Below are 26,050 nucleotides of genomic sequence, written 5' to 3'. Positions count from 1 at the left end.
TGTTTATACACGTCGCGCCGGTTGTCGGCGCGAGGCATACCGTCGCGCGCACACTAACGAGATGTTTCATAACGGCGGATTTGGCGGGGGCGCGGACCCGGAACGGTTCCCTAATCACCACGGCGACGGCAATTAATCCCGGGATGCGCGGGCGGTGGAAACGTCAGTAGGTAGTCGGGACCCGCTGCTTCGATTTACGGCGTCTCGAAATTAATTTCACGTTGCTCGCGCGCGCGATCGGCCGCCGCAAACGACGTCCTTTTCCCCGCGTGATTTCCATTCTCATTCCTCGCGACTTGATAAATCGCGGCTCGCGTAATTGCGCGTGTAACGCCTCGCGCGTTGTCGAAAGGTCAAAAGTTCCGCGCGCGCGCGTTAATTGATATAGCAGCGGGAAAAATTGCGGTTGCCTGACGTCGCCATGACGGGCATTAATATTGCAAAATTAATGATACTTATTTCATTGGGGCTATTTAGAAATTGGAATGTAAAACATCGTGTCACGATTATTTTCATGATTCGCGAGGTGAAAAAGTTGGCTCCTATCCCGCGAAATTAATGGAGCGAAATTAATGTGTCTCGCGATATTAAAGATATTCCTTTTATATCGAATACAGCGCGGAATCTCACTGATGATAATGCAATGTAATAATTATAATGTACGCGTGAAAAATTGTATGTAGCGACTTGCGTGACGTTTACCTACATCAAAATCGGTATATGCTCGAAATAAGGGCAGAAAGTCGCAATGTCTCCCACGGTTTTATTCCGTTCTCCCCCATTTTCTTATTATATCATTCCATAAATGTGTCAAGGGACAGCCCAAAGGGTTCTTGTCGTAACATCGAGATATTACAATGAAAATGTTTGATCTCCGGAAGGGAAACTTGCAACGAACGTCGTACAAGTCGCGATAAAATTTTTCCCCACTCGTGTAAAAATTATTGTCCCATGTAGGAAATTAATAATCGAAACAACTGGCAAATTCTAATTAAAGAAATTTATTGCGAAAAATATTACTCTAGGCGAGCGTCCCAGCAATTCGACCACTGAGGCACGCGGCAATATTTGTCGCAATAAACATAAAATATTATCATATTTAAAATAAAGAAAAAAATATTACCTTGCGATTTCTTTCCTTTCGCGAATTTTACTTTGCATATCGCTTTTATTCACGACGCAAACGCGTGCTTCTAGAACGTTTGGCTTAAAAAAAACACCTTCGCGAAAGTTCGCTTCGCTCGAGTTGTTCAATTCCGATTTTATCTCGGTTTTTTGCCGACACGTTCGGCCCAGGATTTGATTTTACACATTGAATTTTGTGCGACAGTCACCTGGACTTCCTTACAATTGAGGGCGAAATATTGCGTTACGCATTTCAAACAAAATACGCCCGAATGAGAGAAACAACACCCGATTTATGGCCCGGAGCAAAATAGAAATGAACACACGATGTGTGTGCTGCAATAAAAAGACCTGTATATTGTTATCGAGATTTATTCGTGTTCGACATGTATCCCAATTTATCGGAACAATTAAACGGCGAGTAAAGAAGCCACGTCACGGACGTCGCGTCGCTGCGAAAGCGCGAGCTGAAGTTTTATGAAACTGATTTTATTTCCCGCGGAATGGAAGCCGACTTTACTCGCACAAAGGCGACAATTGTACGAGAAAAGAAGAGCGTGGCAGAGCGATGAAATCTAGACTTGTTCCCGTTGTATTAAGAAATACCGACCGTATTCCGAGCACGCTTGATATCCTCTAACAAATTCGCGGATAAATATCTCGGTACCGGTCCTTGCGACCAACATCGAGCGACGTACGGCTCCATTGTCGCTTGCCAGGCGCATTTAATTATCGGATTAGTTAAACGAGATGGTCATGCGGCCATCATCGTCATCGTGCGAGAGCCATTTCAATTATTTCTAGCAATTTCCTGCTGAATTAGTAACTCTTGCGTGTGCTTAAATGGCGATATTGCGAAACTTATTCTAGATACACTAATAGAAAAAATGGATAGAATAACTATAATCTCACTATATTTTATAGCGAATTTTGTCTCCAAACATATTTTTATAGTTTTATTAAACATGCAAAATATAGCAGAGCGAACACTAATTTATAGCCATTATCACTATGACATAACTTAGCACAACTATATGAGATAGTTATGGTAAACTAAAAATAGATTTTTGTGTAGTTAACCGTACTATAAAATAAAGTTACCTGAAACACAGCGAAAAGTACGATGAAACACGAGAAATAGTAGTAAACTGTACAACAGTATACAATAGTAATAAATCTTTATGTAAGAACTTATCCTAATTTAGTTCATATTTTGTTTATCTGTTCTTCAGACATTTGTAGGCACTCTTGTAAGTTTGTTGCCTGAAGAGGACCAGTATTACTAACCGAAACGTTGTGTTTTATTATACTAGAAGTGACAAAACGCGCGCTTCGCGCGCGCAATTTGTGGTTGAGCATTGTATACTTTTAAGAATTTGTATACATGCAAAGAAGTAATTGTATGCGCAACGTCAATTTAAAATAAAAAGTAATTTATCACTCACTGATACGATTCGCAACAGCAGAGTTGTACATCGTTAACAATATATGTTAGACTGTAAAAATACAAATATGTATATGATTATTATACATTAATTATGTAAGATCAAAATTATTGTATTAAATATACTTTATTATATTTTATAGTAAATGTTTTAAATAATTGGCATCACTGTGTCTATATAGTTGCTATTACTAATATTATAGTAATAATTACTATAAAAATGATATTTCTGACTATAATTACTGTGCAATTATAATTTCAAATACTACATATTTTTCTATCAGCGTACGTATTTTGATTAGACAACATTCACGAATATATTCTATCGTGACGTAGTATCGAATATAAATTAATCGTTGAGTGAAGATTAATAAATCAATAAAATGGATATTTAATGGTACGCATTCGCTGTCGACATACAATATTCCGCGCAACGCGTGCTAGCGTGCAATTTAATTAATCTAGTTCTGCAATGGATCATTATATATTACCGTTGCATAAGATTCTGTATGTACCTATATTAGTTTCCTGTACGCGAACTAATATACGAGGTCGATTATTATTGCTTCCTGCAGATCGATTTAATAATGTCGTTTAACCGTGGGCGGTGTTCAGTTATCAGGTTTTAACGGCAAATCAATAATTCCGTCGCATTCCGAATATAATGGCAAATGGAACGTCGTAAAGATAGAGGTGCCACGGCGTAAGTAACGCGAGTCCTTTAACAACCTTCTTTCACCGATAAATCAATCGGCGCCATCGTATTTAATGGTATAGCTAGTATAAATGGCATCTTTATCTTTATTAAACCCTGAAAATATGTATAGCCCGCGCCGAGGGAAGCCGATCGTAATAAATTCCTACGAACGTCTTGCTCCGATCTGATAGAATTTCTCATTTTTGACCCAGTTTAACTGGAAAATTATATCTCGGGTGGCGAGGAACGCAATCCGGCGAGCTCATTTTAAAATCGCATTCAGTGAAAACGAATGAAAAAACACAAGGAACCTTTTTAACAAAATAAAGACTAAGTATTTTACGTCAACTTAAGAGGAAATATTAATGAATGAGGGTATATCGGAGAGCAAAGTAAAATTAAAAGTGATAACGTTATTTTATCCGATACCTGAAAGATCAACAAGATTAAGGCCAATGAATTCGCTCGCATTAAGCAGCAAAATAGCAGATTTCTCTGGAGCCTTTATCACTGCGATATCACAGAGAAATTACGTAACGTTCCAGATTACGCTTTCAGTCTCATCGTAACGTTCTTCGCCGGCGATCTAACAACCGGCCGGGCCGCTACCGGTAATCTGAGCGAGACGCGGTAGAAAAGAATCGTGCACCGCAACAAGAGCTTAATCTCCGCGGCTTTTTCCCCTCTTTCAGGAGGATGCGACCGCTTATAAATACGTTCTTGGATATTAATCCGCGAGGAGCCGTTTCGTTCTATCTTTTCCACAAAAGGGATTACCCTTAATACAAGACCGTCCTACTCCGCCCGATTCTACCCCGCGGATGCGGACTACTCCGCTGGGCAACCTTTTCTCTCTTTACCCGCCGGGGAACGTAGGAAACGCCCCCGTGAAGAGACGGCGCACGGTCGCCCTTTTCGCATCGTATCGCATCGCCACCGGCGATAGTTATGCGATGTGCGGTACATGGCGGCCTGCCTACCGACGGGAATTGGGTCATCGGTGAGTATATCTGACACGAGACAGAAAACACCGGGGGAAAAGAAATGGGGAAAAGAGCCGGGGATGTGCGATGCCAAGCAGCGAGGAAGACTGCGAATATCGATTTCAGAAATCTACTGTGGCAAATATTTTTCAGAAAACTAACTAGCTGACTAGTTTATATACAGTGTTTGCCAGTGTGTCAGCGCAAACGTTACAGAAGCAAACATTCAAAAACAATAAAAGCAATAAGAGATTTACCGTGGAGGAACTTTGATACAATTCTTTTTCTATCCGACGTAAAAAGACTGTCCGAAAGTTTCTTGATAGCGCGTTATTAATATTCGAAAGTTAGACTGTACTTTTTAATCAGTGAAAAGCGATATGAGGGACGTCTCGCCTGATAAAGGACATCACGAAGAAATTTAGGTTTCATTTTTTTCAAAGATTAGTTTCTTCAAATTGCCAGTATAACAATAGAATTCCAAATTTCATTCGACCACAGCTGGCCACATCTATTAATTAACCGGTCAATGCGGAAAATTTATTGCGAAAAATATTACCTCAGCCAGGGTTTGAACCTGGACCTTCTTTACTCTCTAGGCGGGCGTCTCATTAATTCCAGACCACTGAGGCATCCATTTTTTTCATCTGTAAGACAAATATACAAACGCTTCTCAGTACCGCAAAGGATTATTATCCACGATTGCGACAAATATTACCACATGCCTAAGTGGTCGAATTGACGAGACGCCCGCCTAGAGTGTAGGGGAGGTCCAGGTCCAGGTTCAAACCCAGGCTGAGGTAATATTTTCCGCAAGAAATTTTCAGTATTAATAAAAACGCCGGACATGGTCAAGAAAACACTGACGTTGTTAATATCCATAAGTTAGATAATAATTTTCAATTAACGGAATACGCGACAAGGAACATTTCGCCCGCTGAAACGCATTGCGGACGTCGTCGTGTCATGGCGAGACGCATAACGTCCGCTTATTTACGGTGAGATTGTCGGCACGCTGAGGATTCACTGTCGGACGCGGACAGCCTCCCAATGAGGAAGTCACAGGCCAAGCCGACAATCTTCTCGACAATACTCATATTACCATGAAGAAACTCAGCGATGGCGGCGGCAACGTGGTGGCGTAGTTTTGCATTTACAATTATTGTAACAGCGAGCGCGAGACCCATTACTGTGATGGTCGTGTCCGCGGTTCCGTCATCGGGCCTCCCCCTTTGTCGTCGCATTCTCTTTTCTTCACACGCTTCCCTTTCAAAGAGATCCTTGTAATGGAACATCGGCGCGCGGTAAAATGTCGACGTTGATATTTCGGTTCGTATTTTCCGCGACAACTCCGGCGAAACTGATCCTAACAGACTTGATCCATGGCAATGAAATGGAAACGTAAAACTTTTCTGAGGTAATACTTGTCGCAATAAGAATAATTTACAGTACGGGGAAGGGGGGTATTGAATGCTAAATGCAGCATCTAAAAATGCCAAAATGTAGCGTTTTTAAATATAATTACAAATCGTTTATCGATTTGAATATGTGAATTTGCTGACGATAATAACGCCACGTGTAAGAAAATTGCGTTATGTCCGAAAAGAAACCTACGCGCAGGACAAATGTGGAAAGAAACGGTATACGAATTCGCAATTTTAATAAATTACAAGTATAGGCTACCTACATCCTGCCTTAGACTCGCATTGGCCATTCTTGTGTGCTGTTTAGTAAAACTTTTCATTATACATCTATCGACAATGCGGGTCTTTATTTTAGATGCGCGTAGCGTAACCGGTCGGGAATAGTTTTAGACTCTCTCCGAGACAAAAGCGAATTAGACCGATTAACTATAAATAGCACCAATGAGATATATGGGCGTGCCGAATCGTGGATAACGGACATTGTCGCCGGCATTTACGCCGGAATAATGTTATTGGTGATCCCCGCGTGCTGCATTACGTTCGGGCGGACGGCGCGGATTAATTGGCAAACTTTCCGGAATAGCACTTCGGCCCGCACCATCGTCACCAGATGCAAGTGCGAACGGTTTAGTTATGCGCATAACAGATGCACTGCATAGTTCCCGTGTGCAAATTAAGTGGTGACTGTTCAACGAGCGCCGCACGCCGTTGGGACTGATAAAATATTGAAGGCCCGACGCGCCGAGATGAGATATTTCGGGCGTGCCGAGTTAAATTTCCGCGCTCCGAATTATTGCGCCGGCAATTCTTAGACACGCGGCAAGACGAGCTATTACGAGTGCGCCGTATATTACCTTATATTATCGTAATCGGCAGCCAAGGACGTCCGCGCAACTGCGATACCTCGAATCGCGGGAAAGCTCGCGATGGCCGCGACGAAAAAAAAAACGAGAAACGTTACGAACGAGCGAAATAATTAGCGAAAGAAAATTACCGCGATTATCCCGCGTCTCTTTATTGCTAGCGCTCGATATTTCTTCGTCGGAACACGTACGCTGACAAAAAAAAAGGTTACGGTTACCACAATCTCACTATAGTTTATAGCCCCATTTTAGAAGCCAGCCACATTTTTATAATTTTTCCAACTACGTAAGTTATGGTTGACCTAAGAATGTATTATAGTTCTCATAGATAAAATATTGATCCATGCAATTTATATGGCTGTCCTAAACCAAAACGAGCTTTCCTTCTTACGAGAAAGCCTTATACCGCGTCCCTCTAGTGAGGACATTCCAAACCACTTCACTTTTGATTACCACGTGATTAGTAAGGTGGATGATATAAATGTTGTTAAATTTACTATTATTGTGATTGTATTTACTACATAAAAATAATTAACTAATTTACTATTCATTACCTGTTTATTTTAACGGAATAATAGTTAAAGGCTTATATTTTATGCGCCTCGGTGGTCGAATTGGTTGAGACGCCCGCCTAGCGAGAGGGAGGTCCAGGTTCAAACCCTGGCCGAGGTGATATTTTTTCGCAATAAATTTAGAATAGAATATTTAGACACTACCATCCTGTCACGGCTCTGAGTCCTTTAAATTCTTTGAAATTAATGTTTAACACATACGAGCCATACTAATTTACTTATATTTTATAGTAAATTTTTTAAATAGCTGGCATCACACTGTGTCTATATGGTTGCTATTACTAATATTATAGTAACAATTACTATAAAAATGATATTTGTGACTACAATTATTTTACTATGCAATTATAGTTTCAAGTACTACATATTTTTCTATCAGTGTACGCGTATACGCCTTCGCTCTGCTTTTCCTTCACTGTACACGCGATCCCTGCGTAGTGTCGTCGCCCGGAAAATTACGTCTCCCGGATTCGCCGAACAGATCCGGGAATAAAAATGATAATGCCAATAATTGTGGTGGCGACAAATCGAAATTTCCATTTTCCGTTTGTCAGCACCGTTTGTGATATTTTTCATGCATACATTCATGAGACCTATAGGACCTCCGGCCTGGATAAACCGCATTGCGTTGAATGACACTTTGATCCCTAGGCGACGATATCTCTCTTAACGCGTAATGGATACGTCATAAAGTAGAAATTACGAGTTACGAAACTGTAAAGCCACGTGAAATGCACCCTATAAAAATACACCGCGCGCGTCAGTGGCCGTATAAAGCTGTCGACAACATTTGAATGCGGCTGACACGGCTATTGTATAATACAAAAGGCAAATCGTTTACAAAAGTAATATCACCGTCATCCGCAAAATCTATCGTATCTCGCGAAAAAATGAATTATTTACGCAGAAAGGTATACGTTTTATCGATCTCTCGCGGATGCCTCGCGATGATCTTTTGACTTAAATCGATTAACCGTTCCGCTACCTTTCGTAATCACGCGATCGATTTTATTTCAACTGCCGCAAGTAAAAACAATAATAATCTCGTTGCTCTTGTTTTCAAGCAGAGTCGTTTACTTGCTGAATACATACGAGCCACGCCTACGCAATTTTAAATCAGATACCGTCTCTCCCCGTTTCTCACTTTTTAGCGAAAGGCTCTTTTTCACTCGGAGAAAAGAAGATGCAAATCTGCATTATGAAGGCAACTTCGTATTACTTTACCACACTTGAAACGACTCCAAGAACATCGGGGACGGAGGATTAACTTTGTTATTCCGATTGCTTCTTTTACCTCTTTTCCGACCGCCAGCCGGTGGGATGAGAGGGAGAGGAGAAAAGAAGGTTTATAGTTTCATAACGCTTTCGGCCCTCGTCGCGGAAACCATTAAAAACTGCGTCTTTAGCAGTTTTCCGAGAGGTCCTCCTCCTCGAGAGAGAGAGAGAGCGATCGATAAAGGGGCTGGAGTCACCCTACGCCCGGCGCTGCTGCCACCTCGGGACACTCTTAAGCGAGAGATCGTGGGACGGGCGGTTAAAGGTCAAGGTCGAGCTATTTCCTGCACGAGCGAACCCCCAAGTCTTTCGGATTACGTACCGAAGAATCGACGAGAGGGGAAAGGGGTAGGGGAGGGTCGGTCGGGGAGAAATCGACCAGGATGGCAGATACAATGGCGGTTTATTGCTTGGCACAATTCTGGACGATGGTCCTCCACGTGCTGGCCCGCTACGATCGTTTCGTGATCCATCATGGGCGATAAGAAGGGAAGAGATGGGTGGACGAAGATATAACCTTGATGAGAATCACGAGATGGGATCAAATGGCACAAGTGGTGGGACGTGGGTTTAATTGTATCACGCGCCCCACGTTTTCTTCTCCTTGTTAAAACACAGCGTCGCGTTACTTGCGTAGGAGGATATTTCTGGCGGGAGATATTTAATTTCTTCGCGTTTGATTACATTTCTTTTTTAAACATTCATAAACAGAAATTAAAATTTCCGACGTTAATTCATTCGCGAGGACGAGCCGCTCCGAGCGTACGCTGCGGAATTTATAATTTATATTAAATCTTAGAGGAGCAATCAACACGCAAAGTGAAAAAAAACGGTTTGTACAAATATAAGAGGAAGAAACTAGGTCAGCTGTAAAGAGCGAGATTGCGCGAGGGCTGGAATATATTTTAAAACGCTAGAGAAAATACGAAATTGTAACGAACGAGCCAACATAGTCTGGATAGTCTCGACGTTCTCCAAGAAATGCGAGATACAACAAACGAGAAAGAAAGAGAGAAAGAAAATGAGAAAGGGAACATATGAAGAAGTGCTGGTAAACGAGAAGCAAGTATTGCAACTGTCGAGCATCATAGTGGTCGCAGAGAGCGAGAAGTGGCCGTGCGGCTGTCCAAGAGAGACATTTTTATTTTACAGTGAATTTCGCGCGAACCATCGTTCAACAAGTTCGCATCGATTTCCTTTCATTTGCGATGAAGGTTAGTCCTTTCGCCGCTTCTGTCCTATCTTTTAGAGCCGTCTTCTTTTTCCGCATCGTTTCTAAGATACGAGGACAATTACCGCGTCGAGTCCATGTGGGATCGCGTTGTAAAACTCGCCCCTTTTACGACATCCACTCGATTTCACGAAATATGTCGCTCATAACCACGTTACGCTGAAACTTCAATTGGCTTCTTCAAACGATTGGTTTGGCCTGCACAATGCTCGGCGTAATATGACAAATTATTATTTCGCTAATATATGCAATATCATATATTATTACAATTAATTACGACTAACTATTATATTTTTGTTGTTTGTACCAGGCTTGAGGATTCCCCTCGCAAAAAATTCCAAGTGAATCTCCTTGTAACGCGCTCGCGCGACCGCCTGTACTTGGGAGTTTTTCACCGAGGGGTGCGTCGTCATCCCCCTTGCTACGAAGTGTGATATAAACGAGACGAGTTTAGTTATCCTTGTCCGGAGCCCCGGGAAGCCTTTAAACTGCCAAGATGGCTGACGATACGTAGGTGCACGCCCACGTGATCCTGCACAGCCACCACTCTGCTTTTTCATCCCCTGCCTACCACTTTCCTTCCCCCCCAGGCGCATTTCCCTCTTCGCGCCTGTCTCCCTCGCGTCTCCGCAGCCGCGATCTCTCTATCTCCTCCCCCACCCGCCTCCCCGTCGTCTCTTATCGCGCTACAACGTATCCCATCCACATCAGCGCCTACAAAAACGCCTAGTTTTGCATAAGTGAGAAAACACCGGCCGTCCAGCAGCCGAGTATCCCGATTTTGGCTAATGCGAAAGCGATGTAGCCGGCTCGCGCGCTTTTTAGGGGGTCGCACTTCCAAGGGAGTAGTAAACCCTCTCCCTTTCCCTCCGTCACCGGTCCTGTGCACGCGAATGTGGCCGTGCGTACGGTCAGTATCGCGCTGGGAACCCCTAATCTCGGACTCATGTCAGGACGCGTGCAGAAGACCGGAGGGTGGCCTAGGTCCGATTTAGGCTTTTTGCGTGTTTCGTCCATTCTGACAGACGTTTTCGTGACTCTGCCCCGTGCGCTTGCGAGGCTCTGCCGAGGGGATGCACCGGTTGACATCTGTGTTCTACGGCGGATCGCGATGCGGTTGACATCTCGCATTATATGCACGCGCTCGCAATCGGAATTTCAAGATGTCTCACTTCCGCTCAACTGAACGCGAACGCTCGCGGGTCAAGGCTCCGCGCCGAGAGCGTGCGGTCGCAGATCGATAAATTTGCACCCCCGTCCCCGTGCGGAGGCAGCGATTTAAATTTGTCGCGATTCGATCACGAGAACCGCCGCCTCTCCTCTCGGTTTCGTCAAATAATAATAAAAAAAAAACTACCCGAGATATTTAAATCGGAAATGCATTATTTATAGAGATCCCTGTTTCCAGGCAAGAGCCCCTTCTCCTCGCGCAAGGCTGCCGCGCTGCGGGGGAACTACGGTTTGTTCAAGCCGATATGCAAATTGCAGCAGATTGGATTCTCGTATCGCCCAATTCAATTTCGCAGTATCGAACCGCGAGATTGAGACGGTGATAAATCGCTGTCAATCATGAATTACGGCGCCAAGACGAACGATGGATGATGATGACGGCGGGGCGGCACGAGAGCTACAGAGAGAAATGCTGGAGGTAGAGGAGCGCGCAGTTACCAAATACGGGTCACAGCGCCTCGTCAATAACGGCGCGCTACGTCGATGCGGCACGTCGTCGACAACGACGGCGTCGACGTTGACGAGGCCGCGTTTTGCCAACGCTTTAAGAACGCTCGAATCCAGTAATAGCGGCTCATGACAATGGAACCACTGACACAGTTTCGCGAACATCCATCGAGGATCCTTTCGGACTCGTCGTTTATCCACGTCGATTTGTCACACCGATCGATTTTGCAGCGCAAGGAGACGGCGAAGGAGCGAGAGAAGTAAGGGCGGGGGAAAAAAGGGAGAGAAAAAGAAACGAACCGACGATGTTACATTTCTCGACGTCTTTTCTCTCGTGACCGCTTTCTCGTTCTCTTCGATCGTACCCGCGTAATTTTATCTCGGCCGGACAACGATACGGGTGACATTTCTGACACGGTTCTGACATCGCTCGGGGGATAGGAGCCCGCGGCCACTTCCGCTTAATCCCCGAGTCCTGAGGGTGCGAGACCCATCGCTCACGGACACCTGCTATTCTCTCGCAGTGGTCAAACACGACCGAAGGATGTGATTCGATTCGCTCCTCCGATTTTTCGAGATGCTCCGTGGCGGAGAAAAAGAACACACAGGACGGGAAAAGGAAAATATCAACGTGACGGCGGAGTATTTCACGACGCCGCAAATCATAACGGCGTTCTTATTATTGTTAACAATAATCAAGTCAAAACCGCCGTTATTTTCCCTCGTTGGGGAATACGGTAAAATTCCAGAACGACCACGGTATTACCGAAACGTACGAGAGCGATAGTAGAAATTCTACATGCGTATCGGATATGAAAATTGTTGCTCTTGCTTCTCCTTTTCGCCGAACGCAAACCATGGGAAAGAAATATCGGTATAACCCGTACTTCGAAATGGAGTCATACATCGTGGTCTCGACTGTGCCCTGATGAAGAATGGAGCAATTTTTCGAGCTCGGAGGCTCGCAGAAATCGCTCCTAGGAAAGCCCCGATCATATCGACTAGCATCTTTCTCGCCGGCATTTCCTTCTCTTCCATCTCGTCGGCATCTTTCAAAGCATCCGCGTAATATTCCCACATTTCACTCGCAAAACATGTATTTTCATATATTGAACGCACCGCCAAATATAGAGGAAAGTCTCCTATCATGAGATAGCAGGTTTTCAACGTCCAAACTCAATTGCAAATCTTTTTTCGCAACGATTACACGATCTAACAATCAATTTTCCGCTAAACAGATCTCACTCCACGAGCAATAAATTCACGATGGAACCAACAGATGGTGCCTATTAATTTTACAGAAATCTCGTATTAAGAGCTTATTTCACAATTTAAAATAATTAGATCGATCTTTGAGTTCAAATGTGACAAAATTTCATGCCATTTTTAATTATTACCTATTAAATGTGTAACGTACTTACTGTAACGTACGTTACAAATGCATCGGAAAAAAATATTTTTCTAGCCGCAGAGACGGCCGAGCGGGATTAAAAGGCGAATCAGATGTTTAATTTAAATTTCGTACACGGTTCCTCACTTCAGAGCCGCGTAATTGAAGCATCAATCATATTGCACGACGCCTTCTAATGTTATTAGGATATCAGAGTCAACCCCGAATAAAAAATTGCCAAATTGAGAACGTATTCGAGACGAGCGAAAGTAAGCTCGTAATTATTTCTGAGGGATACCCTAGAGTGCATTTAAAACCGTGAACCTATGGCGAGTTTATTCTTGGTGCTCCCTTGGATTCAGGCGAATTCATCATCGGGGAGATAAATTAATGTCGACTGAATGCCAGAGCGCCGTCCTTCGGCTTTGTCGGAGCCGGAAACTTCCAAGTCCCACTACTCAGCGAGTTCTAGGCCCGGCCGGTCTAAATTACTTCGAATCGAGTCGCTCTCGAAGATCCCACCCTCCTTCCTCTAGATAGAACCCACGATGAGAGCCGAACGTTTATATACAGCGGCAAGACTTCAGCCGGTTCTTCAGTCAATATGATCGGGTTATCGATTTTATCGTTGAGAAAAATAAGTTGCTTGTGTAAAGCGCGCTTGGGAAATTTATTAAAAGGACGCCTCTTCTATTTTAATGCAGTTATCGCAAATTGCATCCAGTTATGTGGACTCGGGTTACCCTGCTTTTCCGTCCCCGTTTTCTATAAATAAACTTTTTACTAAACAGAAATTCCTTTATGCAACAAATATTATTGTTCTTCTCTTCTATTCTCTACATTTACATATATATATTTCTTATGGATATTTTTTTCCTCCCTCTCTCTCTCTCTCTCTCTCTCTCTCTGTTCCAAAAACTTATAATTCTGGTGGGAAACGCGGATTTATCTTGCGTTACTATTGAAAAGAACTTTTTCATTACGAACGGAGAGTGCTCTTCGCACTTTCTTCCTCCCTTCTTCGCTCTTTTTCCATTTGTGTCTTTGATCGATGCTTTCAACGTGGACGTGATGACCCTGTAATTCGCGAGAGGATTTCTGACCGACGCATTTTACGATGGCTGTTCTCAATCGACTGCTGACGGACAATTCTCGTGCCCCTGGAATTTAATCGACAATTCGCGCGCCACATTTGATCACTACGCCCGAGTAATTAAATTCAAGTTTCTATAGAAACTTGTAGTCGCCGATGCGGAAGAAGAAGCTAGGATGCCCTGCTACTTTCTCGGATGACAAAGCGCCAACCCCGAGTCTAATTGCGGCCGTATCCGGGAAATATTTAATTGGAGTACTTTAATTACTTCTTCGATCGTGAGATATAATTAACTGCCATTAATTACGGTTCATTACGCGAATAAAGGAGAATAATGACCGACGTATTACATATGTCACTGCTCCCTGTAATACCTGCGTGTACTGTATTTTGACACGTCTTCCTACAATCTGTGAATTTTATATCCGCGTATTCAAGAACTATATCAAATATAATTACAGCACTTAGAAAAGTATACAAGAAGAAAGTCCAATAATCGCACAGTTATCCACGTTCGTTACATTTGTAATCTTTCGTGTATAATTGAAATTCAATTCTTTACTTTCAAAATGGTGTACACGCAACTCTCTTTTTACACGGCATGGATACGTTCCGCGTGAGAAGAAATCGTGTTATTTGGAAGAACCATGCGTACGCCGTTTTCTGTATTGAAAGCTGTTAACACGCGACTGAGTTCGAAAAGACTAAGGATAAACGACGTATGAATGATAATCGAATCACGATTGACAATGACGATCGAGCTGAAATATGACTGGAACTATAACAACGATTGAAAAGTATAACCTATTTAAGGTATTACTCGCGTTTTTAACGTGATAATATGCGGAGACGTGTATACGAGTGAAAAATTGTCATTAATTTATTAATAGGGATTAACATTAAAGTTTGTGCATACACGAGAAATTACACAAATTTTTCACAAACCGCGTAACAAATTCATTGTTACGGATCCGTCCCTCTGCCGAGTTCTGTTATTCAGTCCTCTTTATGTCTCGGACCGTATGGAGACTCATATTAACAAAGATAGAAGTCTGAAGTCACTTAGTGCACCGATTCTCTAAGATATTTCCTTATACTTTGTTCGGTCTAAACGAGTTTTCACTGAGGAAGACCTGAAGAAGGGTCGAAACGTTTGTTTTCTTATTAAAGAGAAATTTTGATTTTAAACTGTGAGAACCGAGTTCCGTTCATTTTTTTTTGCTCGCATTGGCACTTCCTCCTTTCTACATATTTTCTCTTTGGGAGCCTTCACAACACTTTGGAACACGTAAAAAATGTTCAAAGTAAACACTTGGATTTTGAAGTCTGACTTGAATGGGCTATCGATTTAGCAATCTATACAATTACTGTAAGGGAACGCGTACAGCGAAGAGCGCACTAAGGTGGACATTTCCGTACGCGACGTTCGGCGGGTGAGGCGGATGACGCGAGTTTTGTTCACGTACAATGGTAGCATTATCTCAGTGGCGGATTAAGAGCTCCCGCGTTAATCTCCGCGGGAATTGTTCGGCGTGCGAGCGTGCGTCGGGCGCCGCTGGTGAAACCCGCGAATGAACTTGGCGATATCCAGTTCCGGATCGGCGATATCGGTCTCGAAAACTTAAGCCAAGCTCCATTTAAGCGTTTCCTCGTTTCTGGCGCAGACTCCGGGCGTCCCGTTTCGGTCGCCAAGCACGTTTCTGCGGTCGCCGCGAGACCGTTCCGATCGAATTAGCGTAATAGGTGCACTGCGCTGGTCCTCGATTAAACAATTGCATTGCGATGGTGCGCTTTGTAAGAAATAAGAAGTGGACCGGTGTAAGACCGAAGATGCTTAATGAAAATTTGCAAAACCGAGTGGAAGGGTAACTTCGTTTAATTTTCTGCTACAACAAAACCCGTTGGCGACGCACAACCTTTTTCTTTGCAATTTTTCGGCGACACTTTAGAATTTTGGCGTTTCAAAATTTCCCAGACCTTTTCTCCAATCAGAGTAAGCGTGAAAAATGTTGCCGCAGTTTGACCATTTAATTTGGGAACAGCTTGTACAACTATCGCGCTGATTATGAGTCTTTCGCCAGGATCTCGCTTGTAAAAGAACCCGATGGCTCGATTTAACCGCCCTTTTTCTGTCTCCCGAATAACCACGTTGTACTCCGGATGAATTATACCCCTTGACCTACTCTCCCACGATCGATATAGCACTCCGTGAAATTTTTAGGCATGACATAAGCGCAGGACCGTCCACGCCGCGGTATGCCACGTGATAATGGGTAATTTGCCGTTATCTCAGTCGCGCGATAAAACGTGTATTTCTTATCTGGAAAGTACACATGTGCTTTTACGTCACGTTGAAACGCGTCGACTTTCCTGTAACGATTATCGTGTCACGACGTACGCAACAAATTGTACCAGTAAATTGGAGATAAAATATACCCCGCTAGAGAGGGAGGGAGAAACGCTGTTTGAAGAATATTCTTTTTTTCGCACCTTCAATAAAGTCTGCTCAAGAGACGTCCTGGAATTACTCGTATAAAATAACGCTTGTGCACTCTCCAGTACGCGAGCCGCAGCAGAATGCAGACGCGTACGAGAGGAGATGAGCGGTCATCTCGCAACGATTGACAACCGCGAGCGCCAAGGAATTACAGGGCTTCCTGCCCCTGTCCCTTAGGTGTCTTCCTCATTCCGCGTTCACGAAAACTTCGCTCGTTAAACGGCGATATGGTGCAGGAGCATCGGGCGATAAATGATAACGGGCGTTATCTCCAGTGACCCAGTTGTGCGCCCCCTCCCCTCCTCTATCTCTCCCCCTCGTTCTCAAAAAGTTGCCGCGGCGGCTGTGTGTATTGCCATTCGTATCGATCTCGCGCACGGGGTGTATACGGTAATGTATTTGGACGACTTCCATGTGACACCTCGCGCCCGCTCGTGTATCGAGGCGCCGCGCAATCAATGCGAGAGCCGAGCTACAAAGAGAGCAGGCGGAGTGCAGGACGCGTAGGGAGCATGCGTGGGTGTCGCTCGCGCTCTCGCCCCGAAACCACCCCGGTTTTATTATCTTCATGACCTTTCGCGTGTCCCGCATCTTCCTTTCCTCCTCCACTCTCTCTCCCTCTCGCTCTCTCTCTCTCTCTCTCTCTCTCTCTCTCTCTCTCTCTCTCTCTCTCTCTCTCTGTCTCTTTCTAGTTTTTAAGACGAGGGGCATCCGTGAGAAGTATTCAGAGATTAACGCGACACCATCCCCCCGTATCGCGCGTCATCGTAGCATGTTTAATAGCGCGGAATGTGTTGAATAAATACGAAACAGGAATTGCTAAAGATAAGCGAGCTGAGATACGCCCTCCGTCCTTTAGTCACGTTAGGAATATCCACTTTGCAAAGTGGGTAGGCGCGAGGGAAACGCGTAGAATTAAAAAGCTATATCGAGGGACGTCGCGCAGACATTTGCGCTATTATTTGCTCGTGGCAAAAATACGTTTCTCTAGAATATCTCGTTGCAGTGTACAAGATATTTCTCATATTTTACAGCGCGACAGATTATATTTAACACGTGCAGACGAAACCTCGCGCGAAGAATACCTCATTTTCGTTGCTTTTGCAATTTTCTCGGCGAGCTTCAACACTTCCTGCGAAATTCGATCGAGGAATATATTTAAACTAGGGGGTCCGCTCGGTTCGTTGGTAAATCGAAAATCGAATTGACGTAGCTACGAGCGGGCAAGCCTCATGGGAAGCCTCGTGGGGAAAAATGCCGAGGAAAATTCCCAGAGAAATTCCCCCGGTCCTTTTTCAAAGCGCGTCGAGGTAATTTTTTTTTTAAGTGCCAACGATTGTTCTCGTATTATGGCGCAATACGTTTCTCGCGTTAGAAAATGGACTTAGTAGCGTTTCGATATTTATTCGCTGCGTTTCCCAGTTCGCTCCGCCATGAGATATTTCCACCGGTAGTACTAACACACTCTAACAACGCGAAGATCGCGTTACATGGATTACTTCCGCCCGGCCATAAATACTTCTTGCGCCTTGCCTAAATTCGCATGCCGGTAAATGATTGTTATACGATACACGCGCCATTATTTGCTTCCAAGCTTTACTTCTAACGGAAGATAACAATGTGCTTAAATATTTAAGGCCCGATGTACTTCAATATTTACACAAATGTCCCTATTATCTTATTCTATTTTATTACAGCAATATATGAATGGTAGCAATAAGCGTAACTAGCTTATAAAATTAATAAACAAGACTTTCTAGCGGAGGTCGAGCGCTGCAATAACTGCCATCTTTAATATAAAGGATCTAATGATACCCGGGGCAAAAGGCGTGCCAATAAACATCGGGAGAGTGTTTGTACCTTTATCACTTGTTCCACCTGCGTGTCTTCTCCGTTTTTAACCACTTTTGCACAATTGCGTTCTCAAAATTGTTTTCCTTTTCTTGGCGCACGTACCACCGAAAGCTACGAGCGAGAAGGAGGTACGACGAAGAAAGCCTTTGAAACAAACGATTTCTAAGTTGCACGAAGGATTTCGAGGAATTCTGCGATTGCGAGATACGAAAATCCACCGCGTACTTTCTGTAAATTGGTCTGAATCGTCACAAAGAATCGGTATCTCGAGAACAAGTTGAGAACTTGGCATAAAGGCAATAATATCCAGCACAAATAAGCGACGTTATAATAACATTGCTATTTATAATCCTGTATGCAAATGCTTTCCGTTTTTAAATAATATCCCTCTAATAAAGCCATTAAGTGCATGAACAAGTTTCCGATTAACGAGGTAAATAAGAAGTCGGGACGTTCTTCCATTTAAACTGGCGCGATGTCGCTCGAGTGTCGAATCGGAATACTCGCGTCTCTATTAAAACTCCGCTTGGCAGATTTCATTTAATCCCGACAGATCCTGTCGTCGCGGCGAGAATACTTCACCAAAATAACGGAGAAATGCACGGCCAGCATTCTCTTAATAGAACACGAGATTTAATCGGACGAGTATCGTATCTCGTGCAGTACTTATAGATCCGCTCTCTGCTCTCACACAAGTCAATCAATAGTAATCAATTTCGTTCTATCTACTTCGCCACCTTTATCTCCGTGTTATCTCCGTACAAGTTAATTTTCGTTCGCCTTGACCCACGTTTACAATTCCTCCTTCACTATCTCGTTAAAATTCATCCGGGAGTGGTCTTAAATCAGCTACAAGAGACCAGAATTAACTTTATTAAGAGCTGTGAGATGATCCCCGTGAATACGACCGCGAACACCGGAGAATTACTGTCGTCTGATATCGAGGATAAGACCGCGGTGCAGCGGATAAAGAAGTGGCTGCAAACATTTTACAGATGTACGAACGCGAAGTCGAGAACTTTGGACTCTCGCAAAGACCAAGTAATTTTTCACAAATAGATTTAATGTCGCCAGTAAGTTTAAAACCAATGATTTGTAGTTTCACATCGTTCGTTTGGCCAATATCGTTATGTTAGTAAGATATTAGTCAAAATATGATTGCACTCTGGTTGAAGTAATTTGTGTTAAGCTAAAGTCTCGGAGAGTTTTTATGTTGCTTAGTCGATGGCCCTCTTTCAATTACGAATAGTTTCCGCCGACAGATCTCCGCACGATAGATCCTCCTACGCCCGAAAGCCGCCAAATGTCGCGTACTTAAGCCATGACCCCCGCGTTACCCTTTTCCAGGTAAATTTATTCATTATCCTAGTGCGACGAGACACTGAGTAATATCCTGAGGGGTGAAGGCTAAAGAGTCGGCTTCGTTCTAATCTTCTAAAAGACACGCCAAGGACAGATTTCATTCGGACGGTGAAAGCCTGCCGTAGGGTCGAGGGACTTTTGATGAAAGTATTCGACGGGTGGAAATTTTTCATTTTCAGCGCGGACGTCTCAACGGCTCCGTGATCGAGCAAAAGCATGATTGATGTCCGCGCGAGGCTATACGCGAATTTCCATGTTTATTTGGGAATTACGTCGTTCATTTTTCACGCAATTAAATTAGAAAATTTAATTCTACGGAGGTGTACCGTCGCGATAAACGCGATCGAGGGCGAGGGAAATGCAGAATTAATTTTTAACCATATCTCGCAACGACCCAACAAGTAAGTCTGCGGTAATCCAAATTGAAACGTACTACAGCCCGATAATGGATTAGCCGGACATTCTCCCGGAAATTTCCCGGAACTTGTCCTTTTGTCGGGCGATTACGCGCCGGCGTCCGACCCAATGTCTACGCTCCTGATGCGAGCGATCTGACCGTGCACGTACCGTTCCTTTCTTCCGAAAGAGAACCAATTACTTGGACGCCGGACGATCGCACGAGCGGAATCGCACGGGCGGACCGAGAGATGGTGCTTGCCGTTATCCAGGGTCGGGTACTGCAATGCAGCTCTCGCCCCTCTTTCCTGCCCTCTCGCTTCGCCATTTCTGGTGCTCTCGCTCTGCTCACCCCGCCGCTGGGCCACCGCCGTCCCTCATTCTTCTCCTCCTCCCACGCGTTCGCCACCCCGTGACCACCGTCGCTCGTGCACTTCCATTTTATGTGATTCGCCCTTCTCCATCTATTTTCCTCGATTTGCGCCTCGCTTTCCCCTTCAAATGTCACCTCGTGGACGATTAACTTTTGCGCTTACCGACCCCCCCCCTCTCTCTCTCTCTCTCTCTCTCTCTTTTACTCTCTTCCTCTCTTCCTTTTTCACTCTCTTGCTTCATGTGGACCCCCTTTTCACGGCCGTTTGATTGGAGGGAAACTCTTGACCACCGGCTAGCCATTAACCACTCGCCCCTCGCCTTCGTGTTGCCGAGTGTATCTTTCGTGCTATTCTTTTTCCGGTTCATTGTGGTATACCAGCCGTGCGCGGCCCATGTACGCTTTTAAAAGAGGTTCAGAACGCTAAAATTGACGACTTTCGACGAGTTGCTACAATGGCTCTTTTCAAAATTCGTATTTGCCACAGGTTTAACTTAATTATAGTACTTGCAACGGATATTGTATAACTGTTGTAAAATAATCAACACGAAATAGTAAAATTGTAACGTTCCTGTTGAGCTATGATAATTCTGTTACAACGGAGGATAACATAATTTAGTAGCAGGGGAGCAAAGCCTTCCTTCTTAAAATAACTGCTCGAACGCGCTGTTGCCTTTACATTAATTATGTTATCGCGCGAAATTCTCTCCGGATATGAGGGAAAACGCCGCGATGCATTTTCGGTGGGCGCCGAGCGTTTTCCACGCGTGTTCGCGGCGGGAACGAGATATTTCGAGATGTTACGCTATCACGAAGCGCCGCGTAACGAAACCGGCGCGGCGCCACGGCCGGACCGATGAATGACCGGTGACGGACGAGCTCGTAAAGAAGACGGATAGGGAACGCCAGGAATAGATACGCTCCGCGATTATCTCGTGACCGCTTCCCCACGTACATCCCGCGAAAACAATGAATCACCCGGAGGCTACCGAGTCTTATAACAATTCCGCTCTTGCCTCTCTCTTTCTCCCCCTTCCTTTTCCTTCCTCTCGAGTGTCGTCAGTTATCTATTAATATTAATCTTTCTATTGTCGTAGCGTTCGCACCCAAATCGCGCCCGCGTCTCTCGCAAACCCCGTGCAATCAACGGTCTTGTTCTTCGTCTACCTCACGTTATCGGTGCACGAGCGAAGAATGAGAGTATGAATCAAACGCGAAATGAAGTCGTATCACACCCCAACTGTCAAACAAACATAGACGTCATTCGCGCGCGGGGCAAACGAGGTGTTAACAGCCCGAGTGGTGCGCCTGGTGACGTAAAATACGCCCCCTCTGCGAAGTGACACGAGGCGCATTATCCTTTTTAATCTATCCCGTGCAGGAGGAATTGTTTACAAGAAGTGTGATTATTATTTTCTCCCACCCCCCCTTCGCCCGCAATTCCGGAATAAAGCAATTTATCATTCCCGCCCGCGTAATTACTCCGCTCGCATTTGCAATTTATTATTTTCGATAAAACATCGTCAGTGTTGTATTGTATTATCTCGCGGTTATTTGATACGGTACGCATGGCCGTCACATGCGTGTGACGTCACGCGCCCGTATAGATCGCGGATGACGAGGAGCACGCGAGAGGAGTAATTACCGTTCATCATTCCAATATTCCGGACTAATCGGACCCTATCCTGCATTAGACGATAATTTTCGAAAGCGTACACGCGGCATCAAATGACTATCTCATAACTGTTAAACTACCAATCACTAAGCACTAATTGCGCGTGTGGGGATTAATAATTTTACGCGGTGCCCAGCGGTGTTCTGGAGCACGGAGAAATTGCAATTCGAAAATAAAATCTCCAGTTTAAGGGCAGATCTACAGTCCGTTTCGTGTACACCCCGAGCAATCCCGAGTAACCACTTGATGTAATCGTGGGACAGTGTCTCCGAAATCATTATGAAATCACTCTAAAAGTGTTTAAAACATCGAACATTTTTATTGTCGCCATTTCCAAGAGTTTATTAGTGTGCAAAATTTCAAACATTTTATAAATGTTTGGGTTTAGGTGGTGTTCGATATATCGCACGCGTAAAAGTGTTTGATTTTCTGAATAATTGAAATTTTATGCAGATTAAATGTTTCATTTTTAATAATGCTATAACAAATGTATTATATTTTGCAAAAATACAATATATGTTTGTCAAGAGTTTTTAATCTTTCAGTCTTAAAAAATTTTTTATTACAAGTTTATATTTGCTTCACGAATGTGTAATTAGACAGTGTTTGAAATACAAATTCGTTTGAACGTCTAATAATCGAATTTTGTTTTATTTTGTTCCCGTTTGAAAATCAAACGTACATATCTTTTAGTTTGACTCGTATTCGATTTTAGTAACACAATTTTACAAGGTTCTGTAATGTTTGATACAAAAGTGTTTGAAAGTCAATCACTTCTACGTGCAAGTGTTTTAAATTCAAACGCTCTTCTAATTGTGTGTTTGATAAGTCAAACACTTTTCCGTCTTAATGTTTATATTTCAAACACTTACGATGAACCAATTTTTAGAGTGTATCCTTACGTAATTCCGCGTGTAATCGTTTTGTCTTCATTTTCCAGTTTCATCACTTGTTAGACAATAAACGTTAAACTTGAACATTTTCCCAGCTCGTTTTCATTTTCCACGAAAGTTTACTTCTTAAGTGAGTATCCAAATATATATCATAGTCCACTCCTATCTAGTAAGCGCGTATTCTTTTCATAATAAGACTGAAGTAGTTGCTGTTAGAGCAACAGTGAGTTGAAACGTTGATACACTTTTGCGCGCAAATTTGGGACAATAAACAGTACATACAAATACAAAATTACTTTTCATTAAGACCACTTTCATTAAGACCAGGTTAGACTAGTGGAAAAAGTGGGAAGGCAAGGTGACACGTTTTCTACCTAACCGAATACTACAATCTTAACTGAAATTAGTTCTACAAGCAAATACTTCCTTAGTAAAATAAGAAAAATATGTTTTGAGGTTTAACAACGTCACATATTTTTAAACGTGCGTATAAGAGAAAATTATTTGCAATTAGATGAGATTGTTTGTAATTAGATGAAATCAAATGAAATCATGTAATCGGTGGAACAACATTTTAGTTAGCGATTGCCCCCTTGAATCTTGACGGAGATCGCCTTGCGAAATGACGTAATTCGCACGAAATTCGACTCAAACGGCTCCGTAGGCGTCGTCGGAATTCGCTCCGAGTCTTCGGCGAGCGCGCGAAAAGATTTCTATTTATTCTCCGCGCGAAACGAAAACAAAATAGTTTCACGTGCTTTTCTTTTTCCCATCAGCGCCGTCGACGTCGCGCGACGTATTTCGAGAATAGCAAGGCCCGGCCCTCGCGCGCATTGCGCAATTCGGCCATCACGCGTGTCAAAACTGTTTGTTATTCCGGCGGACGTGCGCCCGGCACATTTCTTTCGTACGTGTATTTATTAAAATATCTCGTGCGGGGCAAATATCCGCGTGTCGATATCGCGCGTCCGGTAAACCATTTCGTCACCCGGCGACACGCTTCGCCTTGAGGTTTGTCGTGCAATTAGCGATCGCCGAGCTCGCAACGAGGGGAATCCTTAATAGCGCGCGGACAACGCGAGAAACGACGTGATAACGTGGTTATCGGTTTAAAAATAGCCGACCGATGTCGGAGGTAGCAGGAGCTAAACGGCGCACGGCATGGAAGGCGGAGGGTAGACCTACATTTCATACTGTAGCGAAATAATTTGCCGTTGCACGCGTAATTCAATAAAATTACAAGCATCCAGATGTAATCGCGCACGTAAATTACGGCCGTTATTGCGCTGTTAAATCACCATTTATTGGGGAGGTATGCTATTAAAGTCATAAATAAAACATGACGATCCCGAGATGATAATTGCCTTCTCGATTCAATTGCATATCTTCGCTTTGATCGCCGCCCCTGCACGACGCTCCGCGATTCTCCAATATTTACCGCTTACGGCGATCCGTTCCAATACGTTGCATTTGCCTCCCACGCAATTCGTGTAATTCAACTATAAACTTATGACATGCATCGAAATGCGAAGGGTAGGGAGACGGGTAATTTTACGGATCACGTAGATGCGTAATGTAAATTTCGTATCTACTCTTACCGGCTATCGAACTGTTAAGTTCATTCGCACAACTTTGTTTATAATTTACAACTTTTGCGTTTAATAATTCGTGATTCACGTTTAACGTAATTTGTGACGTATTGCTGAAGAATCTGTTGCAACGAAATTATAGAGTACAGTGACACATACAAATTTAGATAAACGTTATTTTTCCGTCAAATTTCCTATCGCTATCTTTGTAATTTGCGATGTTAATTTTGCTTGACGACAATAGCCTACGATCACGCTATTTTTAGGCGCGACCGACTTGTGTACACGAAATACTTGATTAAAAGGCTCATCGATTTCTCGAGAAAATGTATTTATCGAGCAGTTATCTCACCTCTTATTTACGCGGTATGTGTTATATTACCCTAATCCGTGCGATTTTATCGCGATTCGAAATATATACCCACGTCGCACGGTATCCGTGGTATCGTGTACAAGTATTACAAGTGTCCCGATACAGGCGAGCACGTCGTAAATTAGGAGAACACCGGAAGAACGCGGGGCCGGAAGTGGGTCGTGTTCGCGGGCGATCGGCCAGGTAGAAACGTGGCGGGCTTTATAGCCCGCAGGTGGAGAAGCGCTTTGGAAGATACAGTGTAGAACCGAGATAAAGCAGGAAAACCCGGCGCGGTTGGATAACGATAGCGCATAACGCCGGAATTGATTTTATAGCCGCGCGTAAAAGCGCGCAGGAGGGGTCGAAGGGTTACGCCGCGCCGTTGCTCTCGTGCCGATCGTAAAATCTGTCCTGTGGCCTAGTTTCGCTTGGACTGGGTTTTGGATGCAGCTCGTGTATCTCGCGTATCGACCCGCTGTTGACAACTAGGCTTCCGTTTCCGATCGAACGAACGCGGAATGAATGTAAAGACGTCCGTAGCGAAAGAGCGGTAGAATTAAGATTCGCGTTAAAGCTGCGAGTACCGCTATTTACGATTTTTCACACTGAGAAAAATGTCCGATTAAATGTGACCGGATAATCCAATTACATAGTAACAAACGGATATATCCGATCAAATTGTGTATCCGATGAAAAATATGGTCGGTTTTTCGATCAAATTTCATCGGTAACTAGATTTTGTCCGATTTTAATCGGATAAGTTAATCGGAAAAATGAACCATCGGAAACACTATTTAGTTGGTTTATCCAGTAAAAAATTTTCTCAGTGCAGATACTTATATCAGAAAAGTGCCAATTATTTCTCGAGGGACATTAGCTCGTATTCGGAAAATAAATAGGCTAATAAAGCAAACGTTGGGATCTTGAAAATAGATAGTCGGCAGCAAATTGTTACACATACCGTAGATCTTCCTCTTTTTAAAGATGCCCGTAGAGATGTCCCACGCATCGTCCTGAAGATCGATAGGGCTCCTCTTAGTGGTGCTCTGTGCGTCTGAAAAAAAGTTTTGTAGTCGATAAATACGTTTAAGGTAGTAATTTTGCAAAGTCATTTATGGTATGTGAGAATTGTTTTACAATTTATTCAAATTTTTGAAGCCTTTCGATTTGTTTATATAAAACAGAATATTTCTGGATGCAGAGAGTACATTGTGGATTAGGCTTTAGACGCCTGTTTTATTCGGTAAAAATCGGATAAAAAAATCTAGGACGTACAAACTTA

At 43.6% G+C, this 26,050-nt stretch overlaps 1 protein-coding gene and 1 non-coding gene across 2 annotated transcripts in view; one reads left to right on the top strand and one right to left on the bottom strand.

Annotated features, from left to right (window-relative positions):
* Nucleotides 1–25,796, bottom strand: part of LOC105562410 (protein Tob1-like) — a 120,828-nt gene extending 95,032 nt beyond the window's left edge. Inside the window, exon 1 of the mRNA XM_012013227.1 lies at nucleotides 25,730–25,796. The gene's annotated coding sequence lies outside the window, so the exon portion shown is untranslated. The remainder of the gene's footprint in view (nucleotides 1–25,729) is intronic.
* On the top strand, nucleotides 7,136–7,208 carry Trnaa-agc. The gene has a single exon. It is a non-coding gene; the product is annotated as a tRNA-Ala (tRNA).
* Nucleotides 25,797–26,050: the final 254 nt, after the last annotated feature.

This window comes from Vollenhovia emeryi, unplaced genomic scaffold (assembly GCF_000949405.1).
Source record: "Vollenhovia emeryi isolate VEMERY1.0 unplaced genomic scaffold, V.emery_V1.0 DF939189.1, whole genome shotgun sequence".
NCBI lineage: Eukaryota > Metazoa > Arthropoda > Insecta > Hymenoptera > Formicidae > Vollenhovia > Vollenhovia emeryi.
This window is presented reverse-complemented; position numbering and strand designations above follow the sequence as displayed.